This window comes from Synchiropus splendidus, chromosome 6 (assembly GCF_027744825.2).
Source record: "Synchiropus splendidus isolate RoL2022-P1 chromosome 6, RoL_Sspl_1.0, whole genome shotgun sequence".
Lineage (NCBI taxonomy): Eukaryota > Metazoa > Chordata > Actinopteri > Syngnathiformes > Callionymidae > Synchiropus > Synchiropus splendidus.
The window spans coordinates 15,439,203-15,451,768 of NC_071339.1; the positions used below are offsets into that span (position 1 = coordinate 15,439,203).

A 12,566-nucleotide genomic window follows, 5' to 3' on the forward strand; every position below is an offset into this window, starting at 1 on the left:
TTCAGAATGAAGCATTTACAGTCTGATGAAAGTCTGAGATCGACTTCACTGAATTGTGACGCAGCGCATGACAACACTGCAAACTGCTGCTGTAGAGTTTAATACAGCCACGTTGCTGTTGCATGATCGGACCGACACAATAAACATGTATGAAAGTCAATCCCAACGTGATGCTCATGCGTGCGCTGTACTTCAAGGTAATTTGGTTGACACAAAATTTGAAGATGGTAAGAAGATATTGGATTAAATATTACATATTATACATTAATACGTAATAAGTAATAATACATTAATAACAAATTACTTAATACTAGATCAACCTTGGGGACCCCATATTCAGCATTGTGTAATGGAGCCGACCATCATGGATGAACAGTGACCCAAGCCTTTGTTTTGCTAAATATAAAGTTGTGCTGTATGAGCTTGTTTTATTTTTACTCTGGTATTTTCCAGATACAAACCACTAGCTCTGCCCAGTCTTGTTCTACTGTATGACAGCACTTCTTAAGGTGGACACTGCTGCGCTGGTCCACATCTGTTAGTTCAGCTACATATGATATACGGTGCGTGTGCCGCTAGCATATGGAGTGTAGCCAGTTCACCAGTAACCAGTCAGTTTAACCGACTTCTGGATCTATTCCTGCGTGTTCAGTTATCTCAACAAACCTTTTGGTTGTGGTTACTGTCAGCTGACCCAGTTCAAATGTGTTCTGAATGAAACTGTTCTCTGAACTGAACAGACAAGCATGGAGCAGAATAAAGGTTGCGTTTCTCTTTTTCCCAGTGTTCCGTCGTCATGTTAGTTTCTCAGCGAAGAGAGAGCAGCCCTGGTTTACAACCACCACGACTCAGCTTTATGGTGTGGCGTCCAGTTCGAATAGAAACACACTCAGTTCCTTCTGCAGTTTTAGTTCGATCCTCCGGTGCAGACCATCAGGTGCATTACGGGTCTTAAATTGCAGCAGGAAAGCAACGCTGGAAAGTGAAAGTGAACTTGCACACCGTCATCTGGTCTCTGGTTGTTATTAATGCTGTTTTCTGTCAAACGTTTGTTTCCTAATTTGTCAAGGACTGAAGCCTTATTCCTTGTAGTCATGCCAACAACAGATACGACACACGCTCTGCCTGTCCCACAGCGAGCCATTTCCACGGTGTCCCGCCGAGTCCCTTCTTTCATTTCACTCCTGCCTGTCAAATCTTCCCTCGCCGCTCCACCAGCTCGCTAATCGCTTGCCGCCAATCCATTTTTAATAATGCCAATCGCCACGCCGCCAGGAGGAGCGATGGACAGGGGGAGGGGATTTGTGGAGGAAGGTGGGAGGCGGGGGAGGGGAAAAGGTCAATGTTCTGTGTGATGCAGCATCAGTGTTTTGGTAAATGTCATTAAATCATTTCTCCTGACTTTGTTAATGAATCGTCCGGACGACTCGCCGAAGTCTGGGAGCGCGAGGACGCCGTGTCAGGACGCAAACACAATTAATGCCCGGACCTTCACCCTCTCCGCGCCGCTGTTCTGTAGCTACATTAAATCATATCCTTCTCCATAACACTTACTTAAAAATGGAGTTAGCCGTGCCGCCCGCTCTCTCATCTCCTCCCTCTCTCTGACAGCCAAGAGAAGCCGACTAATGTTTTTAATGTGCTCTGATGCATTATTTATCAGACTGGCTGTTGATATGGAAGACGGACCAGAGATTTTGATAGAATATTGAGAAGAGGGGCAAAACTTGGAACATGAGTGAAAAGCCGAGGCCAGGCGGGAAGGGTTTCTGAAAGAGGGGTGAGCAGTGGGAGTGATGGGAGGGAGCGCAGACGGGAGACCAGGACATAGATCAGCCAACTGGACAAGGTCAGCCTGCAGCTCCCTGTGGACTTTTAAGCCTGCATACATATGAGCTCCTTACTGTGACTCCATGAATGGGCCCAGCCCCATTTGAAGTTCACTGCTTTCTTGACTTACGCTTGGACACTTAACATGTCCGAGCACTCTCACCAAGGTCCCCCGAATACAGTCCGCTATAGTGTCCCCATATAATCCACAATTAAAACGCTGATCGTGCATAAAGTGACCATCACTGCTGCACTCACCACACACCTCCTCCACCAACATTCAATTATTACATGACACTTCTTTTGGTCCTCCAAATCCAACCATCCTGGGCTACATACGATGATAATGGCAGCTCTTTTTTACCCTCTACTGATCGTAGTGTGTCATGCACCTGGTTGATGAAAGCACAAGTGTTGGCTCAGCTTCTCTGACTACTACATTGTTTTAATTGAAATGGTTCTTTGAAAAGTGACCATCACAAAACAAAAGTTGGATGATGTTTCCTGCCCAAGAGTGCTGAGTATTGTTCAATTCCCGTTTCAATACTCCAAAAAAAAGTGTCCAAATGTCACACAGCTCACTCGATACTCTGCCTTTAAAAATCATTCATCTTGGAAGAAAGTTGTAGAACATAGTCATTACGCGATCGTAATAATATAAATACTACAACAACATGTAGATACTGACCACTGCAGTGCGGAGCATCTTACCTGCAGTTTACGTCAAATGAACACAAAAGTTTAGCCGCTTGGCAGGTGGTCATAATGTTTTGTAAAAATCATCAATGTAAAAATCAATGAGTAACAAACTAATAATAATAAAAATAATAATATTCAGATTTATGCTTCGAAGATGGCTGGGCAGAACACCTGCTGTTCATCTGTGTGAAGCCAGAGGGCAGCATCGAGCGGAACCATCTCAATCTGATGCCAACAAGACTTCTCCAGCATATGTGCACACACACTAACAGACAGTGAGCTTACATGAGCACCGCTCCTCCACACATGCTTGGCACACGCAGCAACATGAGGAGGTTTCGCATGCATGCCTGCCTGAGAACAAACGTGTGCAATAGAAATGTAAATGGCTTCTTGTTAATATGAGCAGAACATGGGCTCATCTCATGGTGGGCACGTCTCTGTGCAGCCTTGTAAAAGCCTCACAGCCTTTTCATTCACGATGTGTTTGGAAAAAAAACACGGGCTGGTTGCGCTCAGGGACGGCAAGCTTCAGCTCCATTGTTGCTGAAAGTCCACCTCAGCAGACTCGCGGCCCGGCCTCGGTGTGATCGACAGCTCTGGAAAGTGCGGCAGCTAAATAAAAGCGCGGGAAGGCACACGTGCACGCGCCTGCCGATTATGTAACTCCACGACTCTGCCTCGGCGCTGCCACAGATTCCCTGCTAACTGGAGAATACAAGGTCTGCGTGCCGTCTCTGCTAAAGTGGTGAGTCATTCTCCAGTCTAGCGGAAGACGAGCCGCACCGCACCTGCTGCTAGATTGAAATCCCACCTTTGCTGCCTGCTGAAGTGATGACGAGAGGATGAGAGTTGTGTCCAACACCTGAGAGACAGCCTCCTTCAAAACCTCTTCTCTTTCTGCGGCCACATAAACACTTCACAAATCCTCATTTTTTTAAATATTGAAATAACTACAGATACATGAAAAAAGAACAACCTACAAACAGCAACATTTTTGAGATATTTATTTTTATATTATTTCAAACATTTTTCGAACATAGATGTATTTTTAAAATTAAAAGTTATATTTAACATTATATGGCAGAAAGTGGCAGAAAAAAGAAAATGTGTTTTTAGCTTTGGAGTTTGCAGCTAGATATTCAGTTTACTATACAATCATTTAAACATTAGAAATGTATATTAAAAAATATTAATTGATTGAGATTGAAATAAAAAGTCAAATAATCATGTCAGCTATAAAATTAGAATTATCGTAAGACATATTTTAATCACAGGATGTTTAAATCTGGACGTGGAAAAATAAAAATAAAATACGACAAAACATATTAATAATTTCCAAGAATATGCATTTCATTTTCAAGTACAACACAGAGGCCTGATATAGTGAAAGATTTTCCTTTTGACTTGGATCATTTCGTCCATCACTCTGACTTGTCACTGGTTTCGTGAAGACTTGAGTCGAGGCGAGACAGCTTGTACTTCCACGCGCTCGGAACGGAGCCACGCTGGAGTCACTCACACATCATGGCCGGTGGAAGAGGAATATTGAAAGGATGCTTTACGGATCTCGGGATAGGAGGTAGGATTTTCTCATTTTCGCCCTTGTCTAGCAGATGTGTTTTTGAGTGAGGGAGAGGGAGGGCGAGCGGAGCGGAGCAGGCCGGGTCATTTCATTATCACAGTGAGAAAGCACTCCACACAACTCTCCCAGGGAAGCAGAGAAGGCTGCTTCATAATATTCCTCCTCTGCTGTTGTCAAAACTGCCGCTCCTTGATATTCTGCTGCTGCTGCTCTGTTCTTACACACTTATTGATTCTTAAGTGCATTGTGGAGGAAAGGTCCGAAATAGACTCGGCAAACTGGGGAGTTCAAAGTAGACCTGGTAGACTACAGAGTCGGAAATTGATTTGGTTAACTAGGGAACCTGAAATAGACTCGGTAAAATTGGGAATGACGAGTGGACTTGGCCAACCAGGAAGCCCTTAACTGACTTGGTAGACCAGGAAGCACGGGAATGACTTTATGAGAACTAGAGCACTCAAACTGACCTGGCAGTATAAATGGACGTATACTGCCAGGTATAAATGGGCTAACAGTCTAGTTCAGTGTTGAACTTGGAAATGGTCTTGGTAAACTAGTAATGGATACGGTGATTTAGGGAGCCTGAAGTAGACTTGTTGAACCAGAAATAGACTTGGACCTGCGATAGACTCTGTGAATTTGGAAAACTGAAGTCACAGGTTGAGGAGAAATTACTGATAAACCTGTGTAGCAACCGCTGTAAATGTAAACCCTGAGATCAGAGTATTTTATCAGGAAGAATAAGTCACCCCACGTTCTGCGAGTCCTGTTATGGATCGAATGCTAAACTTGAAATCATGATCTTTGTGACATTGTACAGGAATAAATTCACACTGTCTGTGATGTCACCACTCTCTTGTAGATCTATCACAACTATACTTTTCATTCTGAACCATCTGAGAAGAGCAGCTGCCAAAAAATGTTCTGGAAAAGTATCTGGAAATTTGACGCGATAAAACGTCTCACTGGTAGTCATTTGTAAAATGACACACATTTTCTACAATGAGCGGTTTGTGTTGTGTGGAGGTTGCTATAGCAACGAAGGGAGTGAAAGTGATTCTTCTAAAGATGCCCATGGTGTTTTCCCAACTCAAGTGAGGCCCAAACAAAGTGAAGTATGAGGCTTGGTGTTGCATGTGTCCGTCCGTCTGTCTGCCACGCCAGCGGGCTGCAGCATAATGTGACCAGTGAGACTGGGATCCACTTGTTCAGAGACTTCCCCCCTGCAGCGCATGTGTTTATCACCGAGGCAAATTCAGGTCAGTGAGTCAAAGCGCATCTCCTCAGTGAGTGACGGTCTCCGCGACCCTTCCAGGAAACATTCACCCAGGTGCTGCATTTGTGTATGAAATTGGCTTCAGGCGTCTGAGACAGAAAGCCATTACACAACAGTGAGGAAGTTGAGCCATCAACCCCAGCCTCCCATCCTCGATCCCACTGGAGAAGCCGAACCCGCAGCCGTGGGGAGGCTTAACTTGACGCACCCAGTTCACCTCCTGTCATGATGCGTTCATGGGCCAGCTAAACTGCAGGAGATTCCAACGTCCATCCTGGCCCATATAGTTTACCTGCTCCATATAAATCATGCTTTTACCTGCACTGGTGTTTCATTTATGAGCAAACAGTCAGCGCTGTGATTCCCTACAGCAACTAAATGCATCATCGCTGATCTTTGAGCCTGCACTGGAGCGACATGTGACGCGTGTGAAGCAAAGAAATAAATCCAGTGTGCTCAGAAGGCGGCTGTCAAACCCCGGCATTAGTTTATGCTCCACTTTTCGTGCTCAGTATTTAAAAAAGAAACTGCGAAATGTGATTGAAATGTCACGTGCCTTGTGGTTTGCCCTTAGTTGGGCATCTAAGTGAAGAGGAAACCTTGAGTTTAAGGCTCAGGTTATCGTCTCGACTGTCACGTCTGATGACAAACGGCGTCTGACTAAAGACTGGCGGCTTTCCTGATCATAGTCGGTGCCCAGATTGTAAATCAGACTTCAGATATAATCCTGTCCCACTCAAACTCCGACCCCTCGACTTTCCTCACAGCTCTTTGGATCATTAGCTGGACACTTGACAGACGCTGTTCTCGCTGACAGCTGACTGGAGCTCCAGAAACATGGAGTGATGTGATGTGGACACCAAAGCGGCTGACAGGAACTTCCAGCCCAGTCTGGTCTTTGGTGTCATCTCAGCTCACGTCAGAACCATCCCAGTGGGTTTCATCTCCGTGGAAATGTAGCCCCAAACTAAACCTCTCTTTTGATGTCCGGACATGGTCCTATCAACTGGATCCTCCCGTCCAGAAAGAGCCGGAGCTTCTTGATCCAGACCATGGGCAGAGGGGACTGCGACTATTCCACTCCTGCGTTTGAGGTGGCGTGCTGCAGTCTGCCGGGTGGACGTGAGCGAGATAAATACTTAAATAAAGCTCTGGGATGAATTATGAATTGGCACAGAAAGTGATTCTTTGGCCGCTCCACTGCAGCACTGAGGTGGCTGCAGTGTGCATTACGACAAAGCAGAGCTCCAGCTCCATCTATCAAGATTTCCTTCTGTTCAGAAACGCTGCCAACGTCCACTGCCAAAAACTCACACAAACAATAATCAAGCGAGATACCCAACAGTTGAAACAGTAATTTGCTGCTGAAAGAAAAGTAATGGCGAGTATTAAAAAATGTTTTCGTTTCCGTTCTGTGGAGATGTGTGGCGCCGCTCTCAAGAATCAACCAGACTCCTGCACCATGAAAGACGTCAGTCGCAGCATCAGTCGAGATGGATTTAAGGAACCTGAAGAGTTGTTGTGCGACTTAACATGAGCGCGTGAGGCTGCAGCTTCGATATTACAGGCACTGTTCAGCAAACTGCTTCAACAGCAACGTTCAGAAGCCTGTCATTTACAGATGCCAGTCACGGTCATTTATCTTCTCCACTTCTTTTCCAATGTATTTTTTGTCTTCCAAGTTGACCTCGCTCTCTGTGTTGGCTCACGCTACTACTTCACCGGAGCTTTCCTAATCTTTACTTTTTGTTTTCAACACAGCTATGAAAAGCGTAAACTCTTGCATGTTTTCTTGTGTTCTCCGTCTATTTCTCATCTGGGGCTACAGCGTCAAGTTCTCCTCCACATATGTTCATCATCCTCCAGTGACTCATTGCCTCTCCTCCTCTTTCTTATCTCCATCATCCTTGGTCCAACTCAGTTTCTCCTCTCCATGTGTCCAAACCATCTGTGCGTCTAACTTTGTCTCCAAACTCCTCCACATGTCCCTCTGATAGACTCATTTCTGATCTCCTTTCTCCCAATGACAACCTCAGTATCTCCATCTCTGACTCTCCTGACTTCTTCACCACCATCATCTCTTTTCACCTCCTGAATCCCCATCCTTCCTCCTCCATTTTCTCTATTGACCTTCACCCCTCTTCTCTCCAGCGCCCCCTCCTTGCTCTTATCAGTAAATGGTAGGAAACTCTGTCGTAAAACTAGAGAAAAGGCAGGTTCTTCCCAAACCAAGGGTCTTCAAGGTGCGCCCCCTGAACATTCCCTTTCTCATCTAAAGTACACTGAGTTGTGTTTTCTTCCATTTTTAACTCAACACTGTTCATCTTTTAATGGTGAGAACGTGTGAATGAAGAATGCAGCGTCCGTCAACACTCATTGTGGATGCAGCTGCTCGCTCTGCGCTGCGTCCGTCCCAGCAGCTTCGACCGCAATCGCAGCCTCCCCACAAAGGAAACACACAGAGATCAAACAGGAAGGCGCGTCTCTCTGCCCGACCCTCTGATCAACTGTGATTCCTTCATCAACATGGCGGTTTCACACGAAAACAAAAGACGGCACACGCCGGCCTGGAGATGGAGCCGCTTGATCTTCCCGAGTGAAACATTATCCACATTTGTATTCAAATGTATTTACATCGCAGCTTTCATGCTAATAGCTGGAGCCCAATAACGCAAACCTTTGAAAAATGAAACAACGTGGTTTGAAAAATTGAGGCTTGAAATGTTGACAAAATGCTTGTTAATATTTTAAACTGAATGAAAAGGCGATCGACAGCAGCATTTTCAGCACGGTGACGGCAGTTGGCGTCTTTTTCTCTTGATATAGAGCAACAGAGGTTCTACTCTGAGTCTCGCCTGGATGACGGTGCTTCACTCTTTGAGAGAATCCAGACAAACTGTGTGTGTGGTGGCCACAGGTGAGTAAGCAGGTGAGCAAGTCATTTTCTCTGCTCGTCCTTCACCATGAAAGGCAAGACGACTAGAACAGAACAGACCATGCAAAACTGGTGTGGTTGATGAAAAGACAAGTGTTAGCTCAGGTGCTAACACTGGCGATTCTGTGACAGTGGTGGCTTGTGTGCACGCACACCGATGTGAATACTGCAGTAATGTGCTTTATGACTTTGTAATCACTCGCGATAGTCCCAGTCTGTTCCTTTGTTCTCTGTAAATTCAGATTAGCGGTTAATTCTCTGAAGCCAAACACAGGGATGAATGGGACGCAGCACACAGATCCTAGCTCCTTCAGAAACTCCTGTCAGACATCACAGCCTCCCTTTGTGTTTCCTCACTGCTGAAAACAAATTTGTATACATCGCTGGCACGCTAGCTTCTTCAGAAATTACTTTTCCCAACTTTCCTCTGATTCGTTGTCAAAACTTGTTTCAAAACACAGACATTTTTAAAAGCGGTAAGTTATCACACCCCCCCACACACACACACTCGTCCTCCACCTCCTCCTCCTCATCTTCTATCTGTTCTGCCTGGTTGGGAGCAGCGATGCTTTCCTCGCATCCATTGTTTGATCCATTTCGCACCAGCCCACCTCTTTTTTTTATCTCCTCCTGTTTTCGGCTTTTTCTCTCTGGCACGCCGCCTGAGCGCTCGCGCTGGGACGGCTTTCCAGCAGTTCTGAATGAGAGGTTAAAATGCAAATGCACCGCTCTTTCTGTTTTCCTTTCGACTCCGGCACGTCATCTCATTATTTTCTCTTCCTCTCGACGAATTTGCCCACCAGAGCAAATGAGAAAGTCTTTTATTCCATAGCGAGTTAATGCATAAAACAGCCTTCCCTGCCTCCATCTTGGCCGTGCTCACCGCGTGCCGAATGAGAGACGACTCTGTAAACGCCGTAAGAAGAATTGACGTTTCCAGTTCTGCTTCCACGAAGTAACTGGAGAGAGGCGGGAGATCAAAATCAATTTTACATGTCAACGCAGGTTAGAGCAGAACCTCACACTGACAAATGGGACGTGAACCTTCCGCCCTCCGGACAGCCAACGAAGGAGCCGCCATGTTAACAACGGACTAGAAAGATTTTCATTCAGATAATGCAGAGATGCCGTGTGAGTGAACTACGATACAAAATGTTGTATTTTATCGGGGAAAAAAATAGACAAAACAAAACAAAAAGGTCTTTTGTCTAAAGTTGATCATTTTTGTGATTTAATTGTAACTTTTCGTCGAGTGATTGATTTATTTTTAAGGTATTTTTATTGTGACCCTGAGGACCAAAATTGTTAGTCTATACTGCACAACTGAACTCCAGAGCAAGAACTCTGATGTTGCCGATATTCTATAGCAGGCCTGGGCAAAGTGCGGCCCAGGGACCAAATGCGGCCCTTTGACTGTATTTATGTGGCCCCCCAGGAGTCAGAGTAAAACTATAAAACTGACATTGTCTCAGATATTTTTGTTTTGTGCATTGTTTTTTGTTCATTATGATGCAACTGAAACATTACTTTCTCTTTGATTATTTTTGTTGTTCATCATTTCTATCTATTTTAGGAGTACAGTGGTACCTCGGTTTTTGAACGTCCCTGAATTCGAACAAATCGGAGTTCAAACAAAAATTTGAGATTTTTTGCTTCGGAAAAATCCAGAACTCAAACGCCCCCCAAAAAAGCTGGAAAAAAACATAACGTGCGCGGACCGATCAGCTGACCTACGCCACGCTTTGTTATTGTGTATAACGCAGCCTCTGTATGTAGACGTGTCCCGTTAGCTACATTTACTGACTGTTTTTTCTTCATATTGAGGTGTAAAACCTTTCCTGTCTCCGCACTGGACCGTGGTAGAGTGTCACAGGGGAGGTGCTGGAGCGCTCACTCCAGGGTTTGATGTCCTGTTGTGGGCTGGAGCTGGGACAGGGATGAGGCGACTCTGGGACAGAGCGTGACTTGGTTTATGACTTTGTCACAGCCAAACTGCACAGAAGCGCACATTCAGAGCTGGACACGCACCGGGCTCTTCACTTCTGGAGAGACCTCACTCACTCGGCAACCCCTCCCACATGCAGCGGCCACACACATAGAGGAACAGAGCACCTGCAGCAGACACTCTACATTCACTCCTACAAAAGACTATTTTAAGGCTTGGAACGCATTGTTTCTTTTTCCATTCATTGTAATGGGAAAAATATTTCGAACAATTCGCTTCTCGAACGGCCGTCTGGAACAGATTGTGGTCGAGAACCGAGGTACCACTGTATTTCTTGTCCCTTAAAATACATCAGAATTGAAAGTAGTACGAGACACGTCAAAGAATCTTAAGATGGAATGTGGTTTAAATGATATAAAACACAAGAAACCAACATTTTCTGTGCATTTTTAAAGTGTAATAATCACACATGATGCCATCCCTTGATTTTTATTTTCAATTTTCTCTTACCCTCCTTTTTTTGGCCCCTGTCAGCAACATATATCACCTGGCCCCTTTGGAAATTTCATTGCCCACCTCTGCTCTATATTGAACACTCTCTGTTATTGAATGCCTCCTCAGTTCAGTGTGCGCTGGGGTCCAACTGTGTTCTGAAGCGACGACTGCAGACGCGTATGTTCAAATCGTTCTTTAAGCATGAAATGTGGCTGGAAAATTCCACCAATCATCGCAGCACTGACGGCATCCATAATCATGGACTGTTGATGGTGCGAGCTGCAAACAGCGCTGTGCTCTCACATCGACTGCACAAGCTCCTGCGATAGTTACATAATTAGATGTACGGCGTCTTGGCAATCAACAACCCTGATGTTGCCATGGGGAGTAGCACTCCGACTATAAAAAGAAGGGATCTATATGTGGAGGCTGCGGAGGGCGGAGGTGTCGAGCGAAGGCAGCGAGGAAAAGGAAGAGCAGAAGACTGAGAATGAAAAAGTGTGAGAAAATTGGTGCGAGAAGGAGAAAGGAGGCGTCGCTGAGGGGCTGAGCGGCTCACTCTCCCCGAGTGCGGCGGAAACCACAAGGCAAAGAGACAGAGGGCGAGGAGGATGCTTGGAAAGGTACAGCATCTCCCTCTCTGGCAGAGCGCACCACAGTAAGATTAGACCAGATGAGAAAGTCATAAATTCTCCTTCCTTTCCAGAGGTGCACATAAATCAGGGCTGCTGCCGGCGTGCCATCACCAGGTTTTTGCTTTTCACTTATCTAATGAATAAAAAGAAGAAAAACAAGTTCAAAGCTGTCACATTCTCCACCAGGCGGCTTGTACTTCACCCCCACCGCTCCGACAAGGAGTCCGGACCGTAATTACTTTAGGAATATTAATGATCAAACTGCTGAACCGGATGAGAGGAGCGCCAACTTAAAGAGGCGCTTGCATCTCAGACGACAAACGGAAGGCGATAATCCAATCTGCGTTTGCTCACGTCGACGCGCGGCATCCGCAGGAAGACAGTCCAGGGTGAAAACATAAAGCCAGCGCAGGCGATTGTGGACAGTGTCTGCCAGTACAATCCTGCCTTGGTGCTTCCTGTTCTCAGAACAGAATCAAGAAGTGTCTCCTTCGTCCACAAGTCTGAAGCAACTCCACTGATGAACATTCAAACCACAAGTTTCACACAGTCTGTGCCAAAACTCTGAAATACATGTACCTGACTGAGCAGCCATTGTTGGTCCTCTATCTGCCCAACACGAGCGTCTTACACTGTGTTTTTGATTCAGTTGTACAGGTGAATGAAATACACCGCATCTTGTGTCAGTTATATGACACTTTTTAAGGGTAATATGTGTAATATTTCTCAAAAGTTGTTACTGGAAGAGGATGTGTGTGTAATTCTACACACGGAATTTTCAAATCTAGGTACCAAAGACACACAAACACAACATCTTTTTTGACAGTTTCCTGACCTCAACTCACACTAAGATTTAGCAGAGTGGTTAATAAATCAGTTCCACGATGCTGCAATTCATCTGCATTTTTAGCGCAAAAACAGAAGATAAGAGAGAGGCTGACGCTCAAGCAGAAGCACAACGTCGAGGAGTGATACAGCCGTTACCTAAGACCCGTGATTGAGAAGCCACAAAGCATCTTTGGCGGTAAGCGTTTCCATGACCTACATTACTCGTAGTAAACACCCAAGTGACTCGGCGAGATTAAATAACTTCAATATTTCATCTTCAAAGTTCGACTGGACTGCGTTCATTTGAATTACGAGTTAATAAATGTGCGGGAACGTTC

General features: G+C 45.3%; 1 protein-coding gene across 5 annotated transcripts in view; it reads right to left on the reverse strand.

The window, feature by feature from the left end:
- celf4 (CUGBP, Elav-like family member 4) overlaps window positions 1–12,566 on the reverse strand; it is a 110,094-nt gene that overhangs the window by 22,677 nt on the left and 74,851 nt on the right. The gene's annotated exons all lie outside the window — the stretch shown is intronic.